Source organism: Phyllobates terribilis, unplaced genomic scaffold, assembly GCF_046119375.1.
Source record: "Phyllobates terribilis strain yellow unplaced genomic scaffold, ASM4611937v1 Scaffold_350__1_contigs__length_1981717, whole genome shotgun sequence".
Classification (NCBI taxonomy): Eukaryota; Metazoa; Chordata; class Amphibia; order Anura; family Dendrobatidae; genus Phyllobates; species Phyllobates terribilis.
Window position 1 is genome coordinate 979924 of NW_027363110.1, and position 20540 is coordinate 1000463.

Sequence of the window (20540 nt, forward strand, 5' to 3'; positions counted from 1 at the left end):
TCTCCTTTTGTTTAGGAATTGAAGGACAGGTCCCATCAAAATGGCCTTTTTTCCCACAACAAAAACATACACCTTTTATCTTGCGAATCTCCAGGGAGATGTATAATGCAGAGACACCCCCTAACTGCATGGGTTCCTACACCTCCCCCAGTACTGGTTCACCCCAGACTGCTCCCCCCGACAGAGGTACACAACCCCGACAAGAAGGCCACGGAGAAGGTGGTCTCACCTGTCTATCCTGAAGTCGTCTATCAAGATGTATGGCCAACGACATGGCAGCCTCCAAGGACTGAGGGGTTTCATATAATGCCAAGGCATCTTTCAACCTTTCAGTAAGCCCCTCACAAAATTGACTTCTAAGGGCTGAGTCATTCCATTTGGAATCCGTTGCCCATCTATGGAATTCCGAACTGTACGTTTCTACTGACCGATTCCCCTGCAGAAGGCTATATAGCCTAAACTCAGCCAAGGAGACTCGGTAAGGGTCATCATAGATGAGGGCCAAGACCGAGTCCTGCGGTAAAGAAAACCCCCACGTCTGAGGATCTCTCTAAAGTACAGCGATCACAATTCAAACCTGTTGCTCCTCATTTCCGGAGAAGTAAGGATGAAGTTTGAAATACAGTTTGCATGCCTCCTTGAATACAAACAAATTGTCCCTACCTCCTGAAAACCTGTCTAGGAGGGAAACTTTGGGTTTAGGCTGGACAGGCCTACCTGCAGAGACCCCCACATTGGCGACCTGTAACCGCTGATGCTGCTGCTGTACCTCACCGCGGACATCATTCACCTCCAGCGACAGCATGTGCAGCCGCTCTGCGAGCTCTGCAACTGAACCCATACCAAGGGAGAAAGAGAAAAAAAAAGGTCCATGCCCAAAAACACACAGAGAAAAAAAAAAACAAAGTGTCAGTTTTCTACTTTTTTTTTCTCCTTTCAAAATGTGCTCGGCCGGTGATAATGTCACGCAAGGTGTGGGAAAGACTTAGTGCAACACAGAGGGAAGAGGGAAAGGGAGCCCAGACACTAGGGAAAGGGGGGAGTGGAGACCTCCTAGTTTGGTCTAGTGTCACCCTGCCTCAAATATCGACCCTATATTGGCTCTTAACCAATAGTGTTCCTGGCCCTGTTTTTCCCTGGCGTTAAAAACAAAGAGCCCAGCCAGAACAGTAAACAGATTTTTTTAAAAATTCCAAAATCAAATTAGAAAACAGGAAAAGGCAGTGGTAGTTACCAGCCATGATGTCAAGGAAAATGCAGAACAGGACGCAGCAGGCCCCCTTTTGTTAGAAGGAGGTAACACAGGTGCAGAATGCTAATGAACAATCACTCTCATCCTCTCATCCTGATTGCCTAGCACTAAAACTGCACACAGATGAAACTTGGAATAGGGTGCAGGTCACATACATGTGGCATCGTGCCTAGCCAGCATCCTATTAGACGCCCCTACTATTCGATTAGGTTGGATGCCCGGCACCCTATCCGTGTATCACAGAGGTGCCAGCCCCTAATTCACAAGGTCACCATTAATGGGCCTGGCTGTGTCCTGTCAGATAAAAAAGTGCAAAAATATCATATGAGGTATTAGTTAATATTTTGGCCAAAATACGTAAGGTCGCAATCCCCGTCAAGGGTCCCCACGATTTTGCGAGTCCCTACTTTATCGTTATCTTCATTCTGCACCTGTGTTACCTCCTTCTAACAAAAAGGGGCCCGCTGCGTCCTGTTGTGCATGTTCCTTGACATCCTGGCTGGTAACTACCATTGCCTTTTTGCTGTTTCCCCCTTTCCCTGGCGTTAGACTAAGGGTAGGGAAGGGAGGAGAGGAGCACTAGTCAATCTCCACTGAACTCTACAGACAAAAAGGAATGACAAACAGGGGAAATTTCTTAGCTTTTAGACGACTCCAGAAAAATGTGCACATGTCCTCAAACACCAGAAAGGAGGAGTTACTGCTCTTACTGAAGACTTCACTAGGAGTAATGAATATCGCCGGCAACTCCCTCTGAAACACAGCATTGGTCCTAGAGACAGTCTCAAGAAGATAGTAACAACTAGTGTGGGATATATAAATCCAAACCACCACAAAGAGTAACTAAGGTTTAAAATATATTATATTTATTGGTATTCTTTAAAATTAAAGATATAAAAAAAACAGTGGATAACCCATACCACAGATGTAGGGTGTTAAACCATGAATCATTACAAGAGATGTATATACATGCTACTACTTGGCAATATATTTGGGAGGTAAATGATACTGAATTGGGCCCTAATATGCATAGAGAGATATATATTTAACAGGTGAACAGATCAATCCACATCAAAAGATATACACATGCATAATAAATAAGAGCCCAGATTACCTTAAGCCAATGTTTGTATGAATGAAAGCATGGTAAACACCCACCGCTCTGACGATCGTTTCGACACCTTTTTCAAGGAGCGCTGCATATGGGGTGTGCATGTGTTCATTTATATAGGAGCGATGAGAATGAGTTAATCCCCCACAGCTGTGTGAAAGGAACTGCAGAGCCATGTGGCGCGCATGCCTGATGACTTAGCAGTAGTGTATGCTTATTAATATTATTCACACACACACTAATTTCATTTACATTCTTGTATTTGTTCTATGCACTTTCCTTTTGTAACTGTTTTACATTTCGCACTCCCAACACACACAATTTTTTATTGTTAATCCATATTTACATAATGGGTCTAATAGGTTTTGGCACATTCAATGGATAATTGTAATTTATTTATTTATTTATTTTATTTTTTTATTTTTTAATTTACTTTGCATGTATATTGTAGGTTTGAGATACAATAGTTAGGGCATGTTGCAGATTAATTGTGTGAGGTTGAGGTATGTACTCTATGTGTGTCCAAAGAATATATCTTTAAGAATGTTTATTAATATTTGTAAATTAACCCGTTTATTTAGGCTATGCTTGGCGCATAGGATAATTATATATGGTATTTGTTTTGGGTCTTGATGGCCTGTGTGATATAACAATCTTGGATTTATATATACGCACATATAGTATATACATGCATTTGTACACTCATACATATTGTATGCAGCAGTCATTGTTATATATAAATTTTTCCTTCTCATATACATCTCAGTCCCTAGTGGTATAATATACATGTGCACCCGTACACTTATATATATATCACGCATTGGTACTGTTATATATAAAATACTCTCATTTTCTCATATACATATTTATCTTACTCTCCAGCGATAATATTCATTCAGTCTCTTCACTCATTCACCCCAATGTAGTTATAATACTTACCGATGCTTTAGCAGACAGGTCGCGCATGCAGGAAGTCTTTGACTTCCGGCACTTCCCCACACGGATCATGTGACCACTGGCACGCACGTTGCATAGCAACCGAGTGCTTGCTGGTCACCGTCCGTGGAAGGAAGTTGCCTGATAGGAAGCAGTCATCAGGCATGCGCGCCACATGGCTCTGCAGTTCCTTTCACACAGCTGTGGGGGATTAACTCATTCTCATCGCTCCTATATAAATGAACACATGCACACCCCATATGCAGCGCTCCTTGAAAAAGGTGTTGAAACGATCGTCGGAGCGGTGGGTGTTTACCATGCTTTCATTCATACAAACATTGGCTTAAGGTAATCTGGGCTCTTATTTATTATGCATGTGTATATCTTTTGATGTGGATTGATCTGTTCACCTGTTAAATATATATCTCTCTATGCATATTAGGGCCCAATTCAGTATCATTTACCTCCCAAATATATTGCCAAGTAGTAGCATGTATATACATCTCTTGTAATGATTCATGGCTTAACACCCTACATCTGTGGTATGGGTTATCCACTGTTTTTTTATATCTTTAATTTTAAAGAATACCAATAAATATAATATATTTTAAACCTTAGTTACTCTTTGTGGTGGTTTGGATTTATATATCCCACACTAGTTGTTACTATATTGATTGAGTTTGGTGGTGGAGGTTAATTTCCTCCGTTCGGATACTATCCGGTACCTGTTTAGATTGTTAATATTGATGTTCTGTTTTGCAACAGATATAGTTCCGGAACATGTACCTAAAAGCCAGGATGTTGTCCTGGCAAGATAAAGCATCTGAATTGTTTAAACCCGGTACCGCAGGTATTTTTAATAGTACACATGTTGATCACAAAGAACTTTTTAAAAAATATAAAAATCTGCTCCAGAAAAAAACAAGAATTTGGTGGACCAAAGCCTCCTTGGACAATTATCATAAACAAAAAATTGTTCCAAGGGGGCTACGCATTCAACTGTTTCCCACATTTGGTTTGGAGGATGCAGAGCTAAACAAAAAATGGGAGGCAGCCGCTTCGTCCTGTTCACTGACTTTCATTGAAATTATTAATGAGAGAAATCTTAATGTCCTGGGAGAGATTGATCATGAGCTGGACCAAGTACATAAACAAATGCTGAAAGATATTCCAGCTGAAATGCTGGAAGAATTCCTTGCTGATATGGACAAGAAGATGGAAAAATGGGAGGAAAATATCAGCAAATCTAAATCTAAAAAATACCAGCGGGATATTAGTGATTACGAAAATAAAAGAGTTTTTCGCTGGCAATATAGGAAAGCTGATGATAAGAATATTTTGCTGAGAAATTCCTCCACGTCATCCATCTCATCCGTAGCCAGTAGCACCGTCTCAGGGCTTGAGCATGAAACACAGAATGGCCGACCCTCTCGTACAAGATTTGGTGGTAAAAATACGTTTCGAGATTATGATGGACCAAACCACAATCAAAAGCGTTGCAATCAACCAAAGGTAATCAATTTATCCACTCATATACTCACACCTCAGCAGGAACACGTGTTAGAAATGGGTCTTACGTTCTCTCCTCCTCAGTCTCTTGATATTTTCACTGCGGTAAAAGATGTGCATTTGTTTGCACGAAAACTCATTTTAAAAAGATTTTATGAAAAATTTAATCTGGGATTTATATTTGATACTGAAGAGGAGAGAGCGGCTGTGGCAATTCTTGAGTCACTGGCTGATCAGGAAGCTGAACCAACGAACAATTTCCCTGTTTCTCTCATGAACAAGTCCAGTAAATTTCCCAACCTCAATACATGTTCAGCGGTGGACACTTTTGTCAAATTGGTAACCCATGATATCGAAAAATTGAAATTTGGGGGTCCTCGATATCATGACAGCAGGCAATTGAGGGAGGTTATCCAAGAAATTGGAAAATGGGATGATTGTGTGTTGAAAGCCGCGGACAAAAGTGGAAATCTGGTCATTTGGCCCAACCTTCTTTATGAGAAACAGGCCTACAAATTGCTATCTGATCACCATTGCTACAAGAAACTCTCCCATAACCCATCTGACAGGTTTCAATTGGAATTGATTAAAATTTTGGAGCAAGCATATGAAAATGGCATTGTTACAAAAAAATTCTTTGATTATATACAAAAATTAAAACCTCGGATGCCTACTTTATATCTCATCCCTAAGATACATAAGGACATTCATGACCCGCCTGGCAGACCAATTGTCTCGGGCAATGGGAGTCTTTGCGAAATGGTTTGTCGGGTAATTGATTTTTATCTTAAACCTATTGTAGCCACGCTTCCTTCGTATATACAGGACACAACTGCAGCTTTGAGACGATTAGACCAACTTCATTTAGAAGATCAAATGTTACTTGTAACAGCTGATGTAGAGGCACTATATACCTCCATCATGCATACACACGGTCTCAAGACTGCATCTTGGTTCCTGTATAATAGCAATCTGGACACTGAATTAAGTGACCTGATCATGGTACTACTTGAGTTCATCCTTACACATAACATCTTTATGTTTAGGGATGAAATCTTCCTACAGGCACAAGGGACAGAAATGGGGGCGGCTTGTGCCCCCTCATATGCTAATTTGTTCCTTAGAGCCTGGGAGCGTGAGATTTTTCAGAGCTCTCCCATACCTGGCTGTGAAAACATCCTCAGCTGGATTAGGTATATCGATGATGTACTGTTCGTATGGGATGGCAGCTCTGATGACCTACAAAAATTGATGTGTCAACTTAACAATAATGATCTTAATATTAAATTGACATATGCCTACAGGCATAGGGTCAGTTTTTTGGATATTGACATCACAGTGTCCCCTGAAGGCGTGGTACAAACAAACATATTTTGCAAACCTACTGCCACCAACTCAATTCTTAGGGCGGATTCTTCACATTTGCCCTCCACCATTCGTGGTATCCCTGTGGGACAATTTTTGAGGGCAAGAAGAATCTGCTCATCAGACGAGACTTTTGAGCAACAAGCCTCTGATCTCTACACAAGATTCAGAGAACGTGGGTACGGCCATAGGCAAATCCGTCGGGGATATCGACGGGCGAAAGACAGCAACCGTAACCAGCTTCTTTATTCTACCAAACCTTTGAAAATTCGCTCGGACCAAGTCAGATTGATTACTCCTTATAATGATCAATGGAAAAACTTTTCCAACATTATCCAGAAACATTGGCACGTTCTGCAAACGGACCCAGTATTGAACAAAATTATATCTGACAGGCCATGTATCATTGCCAAAAGGTCAAGAAACTTGAGGGATTTGTTGGTACGTAGTGAGTACAAGCCAGCAAGAAAAAATGTATCACTCTTTAGTGAACAAATCCAAGGATTCTGTCCTTGTGGGCAATGTAAAGCCTGTCTCAATACTGAAAGGTCCAAGGAATTTTTTAATTCCTCTAAGACTCGAAAATTCACCATCAGACAGTTTTTAACGTGCTCGACAAAAGGAGTAATCTATGTGGCTGAATATCCATGCCACAAGATTTATGTGGGTATGACTACTCGCGAATTTAGAATCCGGGTAAGGGAACACATACGTGACATTGAAAAAGCAAAGGACGCTGAGAGCAATGATTATTTGAAGACCCTCCCTAGACATTTTAAATGCTTCCATAATTCTGATCCATCATTCTTGCGGGTGAAAGCCATTGACAAGGTATCTTTGGGGGCTAGAGGAGTTCTGGGTTTGCCTCTTTCTTATAGATTCACAGTGTACTTTTTACTTTCTTTGATTTTAATTGGTTTTAATTATTTATTCTTCTATCCAGTGACGTTGTTATACTCACCCTGTGCTGTTTCTGCTGTGATGACATGGTCTCCATCGGTATAGTTGTCTGAAATATTTGCTGCAAGAGCCCGCACCTGAGATGAATGGAATGAAGAATAAAAGAGAGGAAAAGAGAAACGGAGAGAATCATGATACTATTTTTTGTGGATTATTATTTATCATATACAATTGTATGTTTGTTATTTTCTGCAATATCCAATTTCCCATATGTCAATATTTATTAGGGTTTTTTTGTTTTTTGTTTTTTTTCTTTCCATGTCATTATCATCAGGGTTTTTATATTGCTAATTGTTCACTTAATTAACTTATAATATATTTACAATGCATAACGCATCATTATTTATGATTTTCACATACACTATTCACTTACACAAGTAACTTAACAAGCTTATATGCATAACTGCACAATTTTTTGACTTAGCAGTAGTGTATGCTTATTAATGTTATTCACACACACTAATTTCATTTACATTCTTGTATTTGTTCTATGCACTTTCCTTTTGTAACTGTTTTACACTTCGCACTCCCAACACACACAATTTTTATTGTTAATCCATATTCACATAATGGGTCTAATAGGTTTTGGCACATTCAATGGATAATTTTAATTTTTTTTTTATACAGTACAGACCAAAAGTTTGGACACACCTTCTCATTTAAAGATTTTTCTGTATTTTCATGACTATGAAAATTGTACATTCACATTGAAGGCATCAAAACTATGAATTAACACATGTGGAATTATATACTTAACAAAAAAGTGTGAAATAACGGAAAATAAGTCTTATATTCTAGGTTCTTCAAAGTGGCCACCTTTTGCTTTGATGACTGCTGTTATGCACACGCCCGGGCTAAGCGGCGTGTGCGTGTGATTGGTAGTGATTCCACTGGACCGTGCCGGAGAGTGTATGCCTGGAGGGGCGTGACTAAGTATTCACCCGATCCGACCAGGGTCGCACGACGGCATACGACGCCAGTGCACCAAGGAGGAACCGAGCAGAGGGACCAGGTGCTACTCCAGGACAGACCCCGGACACGGCTGTTGACCCACACAGGGGAATACAGGAACAGACTGGTAGACTGGCACACAGACTGGGATGCAGGCAGGCGGGTATGCAGGCAGGCGGGTATGCAGGCAGGCGGGTATGCAGGCAGGCGGGCAGGCAGGCGGGTAAAGGTAAGCACAGCTAGAGTGCAGAAGACTGAGCAGGGAGGACAGGGCTCTGTTCACACTGAACAGACAGGAAGGGAAAGGCAGAGCCAGACACCCACTGGGTACTTACAGTGAAGTAGCGAGTGGACCACAAACTCACAAACGGGAGTACAGAGACAACAGGCAGGAGTTAGGTACGAGTTCAGACACTGCAGAAAAAGGAAGGGAACAGGCAAAGAGGCAAAACAGGTAAAGGATAGGAGAGAGTTCAGACTGGAACTGAGTGTACGGAGGAGACCGACACTGCAGCGGGATACAGGAGCGGGTCTGGGAATACTGCCCCCAGAGAGGCGGAACGAACAGGCAAGGAGCGTGTTCAGACAGGACAGACAAGATACACAGAAAGGACTTAGTTCAGACACGGGAACTAATACCGTAAAGCAGGAGATATACAGGACTTAGTTCAGACACGGGAACTAATACCGTAAAGCAGGAGACATACAGGACACAGTTCAGACACGGGAGCTGACACCGCAAGGCAGGAGACATACAGGACTTAGTTCAGACACGGGAACTAATACCGTAAAGCAGGAGACATACAGGACACAGTTCAGACACGGGAGCTGACACCGCAAGGCAGGAGACATACAGGACTTAGTTCAGACACAGGAACTAATACCGTAAAGCAGGAGACATACAGGACACAGTTCAGACACGGGAGCTGACACCGCAAGGCAGGAGAAATACAGGACACAGTTCAGACAGGCCTGGAAATACAGCCTCCAGGAAGGGCGGACAGGGAAACAGGAACGGGACCTGGCAACTTCAGAGTGCAAGCACACACTGAAAGAAACACATATGCTCAGGCAGGGATAGAAGGGAGCTGCTGAGCTATATACCAAGTGTCAGACAGCAATAGGCTGAGGACGCACAAGGGGTGTGACCCACAGCAGGTACAAAAAGCAGGAAGTGATCGGGCGCCGCCCTTAAGCAGCAGAGACAGACACAAACAGACAGCATGGAGGGAAGCCAGAAAGACATTCTGGACAGGAGATCAAGTGCGCCCTCTTGCACAGTGGGAGATGGGCCACCATGCAAGGACGCCGCCAGGTATGTTACAGTACCTCCCCCCTTACGCCCCCTCTTCTTCAGGCCTGCCAGAATCTTCCGCAGGGAATTCGAGGACCAGTCGTTCACTGGGTTGGAGGGGGACAGAGACTTGAGGGTAATCTCTGCTTCGAGGTACATCTTGTCAAGCTCACAGGAAGAAATAGACGGGTTATCAGGTACATAATGAGGAAAAGTCACTGTCTCTTTGTTATCTGGTGGTACCCCGGAGGATTCAGGAAACAACTGGAGGTCCTCCGCCGGGTCAGAAGAGTACTGAGGCTCAGAGAAAACATCTGCTTCAGAGTACACTAGGTCGGACTCACTGGAGGAAGCAGGCGAGGTATCAGGTACAGGAAATAGGAAAGTCTCTGTCCATTCACCACCAGGTGGCACCCCGAAGGGTTCTAAACACAACTGGAGGTCCTCCGCCTGGTCGGAGGGGTGTAGAGACTCGGGAGTAACCTCTGCTTCGGAGAACACTAGGTCGGACTCACTGGAGGAAGCAGGCGAGGTATCAGGTACAGAAAATAGGAAAGTCTCTGTCCATTCACCACCAGGTGGCACCCCGAAGGGTTCTAAACACAACTGGAGGTCCTCCGCCTGGTCGGAGGGGTGTAGAGACTCGGGAGTAACTTCTGCTTCGGAGAACACTAGGTCGGACTCACTGGAGGAGGCAGGCGAGGTATCAGGAACCGAGTATAGGAAAGTCTCTGTCCATTCACCACCAGGTGGCACCCCGAAGGGTTCTGAACACAACTGGAGGTCCTCCGCCTGGTCGGAGGGGTGTAGAGACTCGGGAGTAACCTCTGCTTCGGAGTACACTAGGTTGGACTCACTGGACGAAGCGAGCGAGGTATCAGATCCAGGATATAGGAAAGTCTCTGTCCATTCACCACCAGGTGGCACCCCGAAGGGTTCTAAACACAACTGGAGGTCCTCCGCCTGGTCGGAGGGGTGTAGAGACTCGGGAGTAACCTCTGCTTCGGAGTACAGTAGGTTGGACTCACTGGACGAAGCGAGCGAGGTATCAGGTACAGAGTATAGGAGAGTCTCTGTCCTTTCGTTACCAGGTAGCACCCCGAAGGGTTCAGGAGGTCTCAGGGAGGACAGACCCAGGCGTGACTGCTTGCCTCTAAGTCTAGCACGTCTGGACTGCCTCTTGAGGTTGGGAGAAGTATTCCGGAAAGCGTAGTCACCCTGTGAGGATTCTGGGTGGGCAGTAGTCTCATTGGGCTGGAGAACTATTGCGCTACCCACACACATTACCCATTGGGGCTGCTCCGGGATATTGGGAAGTGAAGCTTCAGCAGGAGCCTCCGGGTTAGGATCATCGAAGACCATTAGAAAGGCCACCAGGAAGGCCATTAGGTCCCGGAGGATCGGATCCTGTGTCTCATATAGGGGGTTGATCCATTCCAAGGCATCCCCCGCCAGGTAAGACATAATAAAGGCCACTTTAGCCCAATCGGAAGGAAAATAAAGAGGGTAGGCCTTAAAGTGTAGCATGCATTGCTCCACAAATGCACGACACTGTCTTGGATCCCCATAGTAACGTGGCGGATCCGCAGGAACGAGAGCTGAAAGATCCATCTGGACGGTGCTTAATTCGCCTGGAACTCAGCTAAGGGAAAAAAAATTTATTTATTTATTTTAATGCATATATTCGCTGGAAAAACTTCTCAAAGAGCGAAGGCCGTGGGGCTCAACGGGAACCATGGCCTGAGCATGCTGTTATGCACACGCCCGGGCTAAGCGGCGTGTGCGTGTGATTGGTAGTGATTCCACTGGACCGTGCCGGAGAGTGTATGCCTGGAGGGGCGTGACTAAGTATTCACCCGATCCGACCAGGGTCGCACGACGGCATACGACGCCAGTGCACCAAGGAGGAACCGAGCAGAGGGACCAGGTGCTACTCCAGGACAGACCCCGGACACGGCTGTTGACCCACACAGGGGAATACAGGAACAGACTGGTAGACTGGCACACAGACTGGGATGCAGGCAGGCGGGTATGCAGGCAGGCGGGTATGCAGGCAGGCGGGTATGCAGGCAGGCGGGCAGGCAGGCGGGTAAAGGTAAGCACAGCTAGAGTGCAGAAGACTGAGCAGGGAGGACAGGGCTCTGTTCACACTGAACAGACAGGAAGGGAAAGGCAGAGCCAGACACCCACTGGGTACTTACAGTGAAGTAGCGAGTGGACCACAAACTCACAAACGGGAGTACAGAGACAACAGGCAGGAGTTAGGTACGAGTTCAGACACTGCAGAAAAAGGAAGGGAACAGGCAAAGAGGCAAAACAGGTAAAGGATAGGAGAGAGTTCAGACTGGAACTGAGTGTACGGAGGAGACCGACACTGCAGCGGGATACAGGAGCGGGTCTGGGAATACTGCCCCCAGAGAGGCGGAACGAACAGGCAAGGAGCGTGTTCAGACAGGACAGACAAGATACACAGAAAGGACTTAGTTCAGACACGGGAACTAATACCGTAAAGCAGGAGATATACAGGACTTAGTTCAGACACGGGAACTAATACCGTAAAGCAGGAGACATACAGGACACAGTTCAGACACGGGAGCTGACACCGCAAGGCAGGAGACATACAGGACTTAGTTCAGACACGGGAACTAATACCGTAAAGCAGGAGACATACAGGACACAGTTCAGACACGGGAGCTGACACCGCAAGGCAGGAGACATACAGGACTTAGTTCAGACACAGGAACTAATACCGTAAAGCAGGAGACATACAGGACACAGTTCAGACACGGGAGCTGACACCGCAAGGCAGGAGAAATACAGGACACAGTTCAGACAGGCCTGGAAATACAGCCTCCAGGAAGGGCGGACAGGGAAACAGGAACGGGACCTGGCAACTTCAGAGTGCAAGCACACACTGAAAGAAACACATATGCTCAGGCAGGGATAGAAGGGAGCTGCTGAGCTATATACCAAGTGTCAGACAGCAATAGGCTGAGGACGCACAAGGGGTGTGACCCACAGCAGGTACAAAAAGCAGGAAGTGATCGGGCGCCGCCCTTAAGCAGCAGAGACAGACACAAACAGACAGCATGGAGGGAAGCCAGAAAGACATTCTGGACAGGAGATCAAGTGCGCCCTCTTGCACAGTGGGAGATGGGCCACCATGCAAGGACGCCGCCAGGTATGTTACAACTGCTTTGCACACTCTTGGCATTCTCTTGATGAGCTTCAAGACGTAGTCACCGGAAATGTTTTTCACTTCACAGGTGTGCCCTGTCAGGTTTAATAAGTGAGATCTCTTGCCTTATAAATGTGGTTGGGACCATCAGTTGTGTTGTGCAGAACTCTGGTGGATACACAGCTGATAGTCCTACTGAATAGGCTGTTAAAATTTGTATTATGACAAGAAAAAAGCAGTTAAGTAAAGAAAAACGAGTGGACATCATTACTTTAAAAAATTAAGGTCAGTCAGTCCGAAAAATTGGGAAAACTTTGAAAGTGTCCCCAAGTGCAGTTGCAAAAACCATCAATCGCTACAAAGAAACTGGCTCACATGAGGACCGCCCCAGGAAAGGAAGACCAAGAGTCACCTTGGCTTCTGAGGATAAGATTATCCGAGTCACCAGCCTCAGAAATCGCAGGTTAACAGCAGCTCAGATTAGAGACCAGGTCAATGCCACACAGAGTTCTAGCAGCAGACACATCTCTTCAACAACTGTTAAGAGGAGACTTTGTGCAGCAGGCCTTCATGGTAAAATAGCTGCTAGGAAACCACTGCTAAGGACAGGCAACACGCAGAAGAGACTTGTTTGGGCTAAAGAACACAAGAAATGGACATTAGACCAGTGGAAATCTGTGCTTTGGTCTGATGAGTCCAAATTTGAGATCTTTGGTTCCAACCACCGTGTCTTTGTGCAACGCAGAAAAGGTGAACGGATGGAAAAAAAAAAAAGACCTACAAATTAACCATGTAATATATGGTCAATAATCCCTAGAAAACTAGAAAAACTGATTAATAGCCTATAGTGGGGGAGAGAAACTTTAAATAAAAGGGGACGCGTCTCCCCTATAAGTTATATCTCAATCCACATATTAGTAGACCCCAAAATGACATGAAAGGGATTTAAATCCAAAATATATCAAATTTTATTAGAAAATATAAAAGTTACATAACAATATATCAAAGAGAAGGAAAAGAGGTGGTAGGACAACTATAGAAACAGGGTCAAACCCTGCAAGGAGACAAACATCCCTGGACCAGCATTAAAGGTAAACCAGGTGTACGTATGAGCTGCCAATCAATAAATAGTTAAAGTAAAGGCAAACATAAATAATATCAATCTGTGTCTTCACTGATAATAATCTTCATGTCAGAATACAAAGTATGAAGTACAACAATTAAGATAGCAATCTCAGTATGTGAACACATAATAACATGACAGAATGTAAGACAACAGAGCATATAGCAGAGACGCATGAATGCACAAATGAATAGATGGCGCTAAACAGGTAGCATAATGCTGATAACACCAGGGTACATGACAGTGATGCACAAATCTTACTAAGTTGGTAGCGCTAAGTAGGTAGCATTACTATTTAATCATGAGCAGCGGCTCCGTAGTATGTTATTTACCTTGTGCCATATAAGGAACGGTAAAGGCAGCGTGTCCTGGAATGCTGGGGGGATGTGCGGCAACGGATGGACTCTACATGCCTGGTTCCCACTGTGAAGCATGGAGGAGGAGGTGTGATGGTGTGGGGGTGCTTTGCTGGTGACACTGTTGGGGATTTATTCAAAATTGAAGGCATACTGAATCAGCATGGCTACCACAGCATCTTGCAGCGGCATGCTATTCCATCCGGTTTGCGTTTAGTTGGACCATCATTTATTTTTCAACAGGACAATGACCCCAAACATACCTCCAGGCTGTGTAAGGGCTATTTGACCAAGAGGAAGAGTGATGGGGTGCTACGCCAGATGACCTGGCCTCCACAGTCACCAGACCTGAACCCAATCGAGATGGTTTGGGGTGAGCTGGACCGCAGAGTGAAGACAAAAGGGCCAACAATTGCTAAGCATCTCTGGGAACTCCTTCAAGATTGTTGGAAGACCATTTCCGGTGATTACCTCTTGAAGCTCAACAAGAGAATGCCAAGAGTGTGCAAAGCAGTCATCAAAGCAAAAGGTGGCTACTTTGAAGAACCTAGAATATAAGACATATTTTCAGTTGCTTCACACTTTTTTGTTAAGTATATAATTCCACATGTGTTAATTCATAGTTTTGATGCCTTCAATGTGAATGTACAATTTCCATAGTCAAGAAAATACAGAAAAATCTTTAAATGAAAGGTGTGTCCAAACTTTTGGTCTGTACTGTATATATATATTTTTTTATTTTTTTTAAATTTACTTTGCATGTAAATTGTAGGTTTGAGATACAATAGTTAGGGCATGTTGCAGATTAATTGTGTGAGGTTGAGGTATGTACTCTATGTGTGTCCAAAGAATATATCTTTAAGAATGTTTATTAATATTTGTAAATTAACCCGTTTATTTAGGCTATGCTTGGCGCATAGGATAATTATATATGGTATTTGTTTTGGGTCTTGATGGCCTGTGTGATATAACAATCTTGGATTTATATATACGCACATATAGTATATACATGCATTTGTACACTCATACATATTGTATGCAGCAGTCATTGTTATATATAAATTTTTCCTTCTCATATACATCTCAGTCCCTAGTGGTATAATATACATGTGCACCCGTACACTTATATATATATCACGCATTGGTACTGTTATATATAAAATACTCTCATTTTCTCATATACATATTTATCTTACTCTCCAGCGATAATATTCATTCAGTCTCTTCACTCATTCACCCCAATGTTGTTATAATACTTACCGATGCTTTAGCAGACAGGTCGCGCATGCAGGAAGTCTTTGACTTCCGGCACTTCCCCACACGGATCATGTGACCACTGGCACGCACGTTGCATAGCAACCGAGTGCTTGCTGGTCACCGTCCGTGGAAGGAAGTTGCCTGATAGGAAGCAGTCATCAGGCATGCGCGCCACATGGCTCTGCAGTTCCTTTCACACAGCTGTGGGGGATTAACTCAATCTCATCACTCCTATATAAATGAACACATGCACACACCATATGCAGCGCTCCTTGAAAAAGGTGTTGAAACGATCGTCGGAGCGGTGGGTGTTTACCATGCTTTCATTCATACAAACATTGGCTTAAGGTAATCTGGGCTCTTATTTATTATGCATGTGTATATCTTTTGATGTGGATTGATCTGTTCACCTGTTAAATATATATCTCTCTATGCATATTAGGGCCCAATTCAGTATCATTTACCTCCCAAATATATTGCCAAGTAGTAGCATGTATATACATCTCTTGTAATGATTAATGGTTTAACACCCTACATCTGTGGTATGGATTATCCACTGTTTTTTTATATCTTTAATTTTAAAGAATACCAATAAATATAATATATTTTAAACCTTAGTTACTCTTTGTGGTGGTTTGGATTTATATATCCCACACTAGTTGTTACTATATTGATTGAGTTTGGCGGTGGAGGTTAATTTCCTCCGTTCGGATACCATCTGGAACCTGTTTAGATAGTCTCAAGAAGATGTCTGTAATGCCAAATGTAGAGATCTCCTGCAACTAACTTCAGGGCAACTGTCTGTCACCTCTGACACACCCGTGACACCCAGGAAGTGTCGGCGCGTTCAGAGATTCATTTGTATTTGAGTCATAAAGACGCAAATACAAATGAATGCAACACTCTTCATCCCTCATCCAAAAAAATGTTGGTTCTGTTAACGAGTCTGGAGGAGGGAAATTTAATCCCTAAGTTGCCGAGCCAATTGTAACATTATTGACCAGGCCATAGAATTGAAATCTGACCAGTGTCACTTCATGTGGTAATAACTTCAACGTATCCCAGTGATCCTGAGATTTGTTTTTTTCGTGACACATTTTACTTTGCTTGTTGTAAATTTAGATCGATAGGTTTTGGGTTTATTTGTGAAAATATCATAATTTTGATGAACTTTCAATGTTTATATGCTCAAAGTTGTTAGTCATACTGTACAAATACCATTTCCCATATGTTGCTTTAGCCACAATTTTTTTTCTTTAAAAGGAATAGTACGAGAAAATGGACTCCACAATTTCTTACCTAGTTTCTTCTGAGCACACTGATACCCCATGTGGTCAGAAACCTCTGTTTGGAGAAAGGGCCAGGCCCGGAAGGGAAGGAGCACCATTTGAATTTTGGAACACAAATTTGACTGAAATAGATTGTGGGCATCATGTTGCATTTCCATGGCCCCTAGGGTACCCAAACAGCAGAAAACTCCTAGAAGTGACCCCCATTTTGTAAACTATACCCCTCAAGGATTTTATCCAGGGGTATGGTGAGCATTTTAAATCCACAACTACTACACAGAATTTGATAACATTTGGTCTCCACATTGAAAATGTTCATTTAATTTTTCACGAAAATGTTGCTTTAGCCCCAAATTTTTACTTTTGCAAGAGGTATCATAAAAAAGGTGACAGCGCGATTTGCTGCCTAATTTCTTCTGAGCAAGGCGATACCCCACATGTAGTCAAAAAGTTCTGTTTGACACACGACAGGGTTTGGAAGAAGCGACATTTGGTATTTTGAATGTAAATTTGACTACAATGGATTGCAGAAATCATGTCTCATTTGCAGAGCCCCGGAGGTACCAAAACAACAGAAAGCCCCACAAGTGACACCACTTTGGAAGCTAGACCCATCAAGGAATTCATGTAGGGGTTTGTTGAGCTTGCTAAACCAATGGGTGCTTCACAGAACTTTTTAAAATGTGGATGTGAAAATGAAAATTACTTTTCTATGCTAAAATATGGTTTTATCCCCACCCCAAATTTGAAATTTCCAGAGTGTATAATAGGAGAAAACAGAAACTTAAATTTGTTATGCAATTTCTTCCGAACATAAAGATACTGTCACGCAAGATGGATGAACACTAACAACTAAAGACAACAAAGGAAACAAACATGGGGAAAAGTAACTTAGCTTGAGCCAACTTCAGAGAGATTATTCCTAACGTCCTCCAAGCACAAAAGAGAAAGTAAGCAGACTGCAACAGCTCCAAGCCTTCTCAAGAGAACAAGTGAATATCACCGGCACCTCCCTCTATCAAACAGCAAGTATTTCAACAGCCAGGCCTGGGTGTCAGTTAGCCAGAGGGAGGTAGACGCTGGGTCCTAGAGTGAGACAGATAAGAAGGTGTCTGTAATGTCAAACGAAAAGATATTCTGCAAACAACTCGAGGGCGACTGTCTGTCACATCTCACACACACATGACAGATACCCCATATGTGACGAAAACTGGCACATGGCATGGAAAGAGCGCTATATGATTTTTGAAGCATAAATTTGTCTGGAATAGATTGTTAATGCCAAGTCGCATTTGCAGAGCCCCTGACAAGTCAAACAGCTGAAACCCCCATAAGTGAACCCATTTTGGAAATTAAACCCCTCAAGGAATTGATAAAGGGGTGTATTGATCATTTTTAACCTACAGGTGATTCACAAAACTATAACATTTAGATGTGAAAACAAAAAATTTAATTTATTCCACTAAAATACTGTTTTAGTGCCAAATATATAATTTACATGTGATATAATATGAGAAACTGGACCCCAGTATATGTTATGCAATTTTTACTGAACATGGCAGCACCCCATATGTGGTTGTACACTACTGTTTGAGCACACGGCAGGGATCAGATTGGAAGGAGCTCTACTTGACTTTTAGTACGCTGATTGTTTGAATAGCACGGTGGCTCAGTGGTTAGCACTGCAGCGCTGGGGTCCTTGGTTCAAATCCCACCAAAGACAACATCTGCAAGGAGTTTGTATGTTCTCTCAGTGTTTGTGTGGGTTTCCTCCGGGTTCTCCGGTTTCCTCCCACACTTCAAAGACATACTGATAGGGAATTTAGATTGTGAACCCCAAAGGGGACAGTGATGATAATGTATGTAAAGAGCTGCGGAATATGTTAGTGCTATATAAAATAAAGATTATTATTATTATTATTATAGATTGTGGGTCCTTGAGACAAGCCTCTGAAGTGCCAGATCAGCAGAAACCCCACCAGGTGACCCCATATTGGAAACTTCACTGCCTAAGGGATTCATCTAGGGGTGTAGTGAGTATTTTGAACCGACAGGTGCCTCGCAGAATTTTATAACATTGGGATGTGTAAATATAACATTTTAGTTCTAAAAATGTCATTTTTGTATTTGCTGCAAATTTGTCAGTTACACAAGGGTTAATAGGTAAAAATGGAACCCACAATTTATTGTGCAATTTCTACCGAATGCGGTAATACCCTATATGTTGTCGGAAACTATTATTTCCTTCAACTCGTCCAAGATGTTGGCCCCAAAATATACAGATGCCATCAACAGGCCAGAGATCAAGGATAAGCTCCAACGCTTCCAAAATAACATGTACGAACTTAAAGCAGAAGGCGTACACCTGGCAGTAAGGAACCTTAACAACATACTCTATGCCATGGCAGAAATGTCCGACCCAAAAAGATGTAGCAACAAGAGGTTGAGTAAACAAAATCCCAACAACTGGTTTGACAAGGAATGTAAAGCTATAAGGAAGGTTCTAAGAACGACCTCAAATAAAAAACACAGAGACCCAAACAACTCTACTCTGAGAGAAAATTACCACACCATGCAACAAAATTAGAAATCCATCCTCAAAAGGAAAAAGAAAAAACACATTTCCACAAAACTCCTCCAACTCCAAGATGCCCTTGAAGACAACAGCTTTTGGGAACTATGAAACCACCTAGGATCCAACCAAAAAAGCTACAACCTCCATATCCAGACCAGGAACATATGGCTCCAGTACTTCAAGGACCTTTACAAAGACATCCCAAGTGGGGGCGTGGCCAGGACCTCAATGTGAGAGGAAGTGTGTGTGAGGAGCTCCTGCTGAGCTGAACACAATAGAGGCATAGAAAAGGCAGAGTGCCGGCATTTTCACCTCAATTACAGCACACATGGGGCCACGACATGCTAGGACACCGGCATCCACTCCAGGGCCAGTGATAGCGACCGCACTGGACACCTTTCTTCAGAAGGACTCAGCACCTCATGGTGTCCCGGAGCCATCTTGGCTGGAACAGACCGGGATGCAGCAGCTTCAGACAGAGCACAGAGGTGAGGGGAGTGGGAACCAATCTCAGCTTGCAGCCCCTGCTGATGTGGATTTGCCGGGGCAGATAACAGCAAAAAGCCAAGGCAGAGCTGTGGGAGTCGTCTCCTCTGCAAATAAGACTGTTGCAGCTCACATGAGGTGCACATCAGAGCCCCCCTCCCCCTCCTCCCCTCAGACAATTGCACAAATAACAGCATGTGCTGCTGATCATCCCCAGCCCCCATCAGAAGATGGAGGGACCTTCTCTATGCATTCCCATGGGAAAAGGAGCAGACAGGCAGCCGGGGAGATTGAAGGAGAGCGGAATATTTTCACTGTCCATGATAAAGGGGTGGAGACTTGTCCTCTTCCCCTGGCTGTACTGAGGATGAATGGCGGGTTGGGAGCCTGCAGTTCTGTGCCCCCCCCCACCCCCCATGGCAGAAGTACCTAGAGCATTTACCCTCCAAGACAGACTTCAAAAACCTTATAAAGGAAGTCAAGGATACCTGCAGTTCAGAGATTGCTTATGTGAGACAAGACCTGAGGCACTTGGCAAATCGTATAGAAATACTGGAGGAAGATCATAATACTACTAGAGCTCATGTAACCAAACTACAACAAGTGACCACTCAGCAAGAATCAGTGATGCAGGATATGCATGCCCACATTGAAGATCTTGATAATAGGGAAGATGAAGCAACATACGGGTGAGGGGTCTCCCCGAGTCGGAGGGGGGGGGGGATCTCAGAGCTATACTTCAGGAGATCTTCAACTCTATCCTGGGTGATAACCAGCCTGCCTCGATCAAATTTCATAGAGCTCACAGAGCCTTGAAGCCAAAAGGTATTACAGCATTTCCTGCTTGCATGACTTTGAGCTGAAAGAAAAGATAATGGCCAAGGCAAGGGCCCAGAAA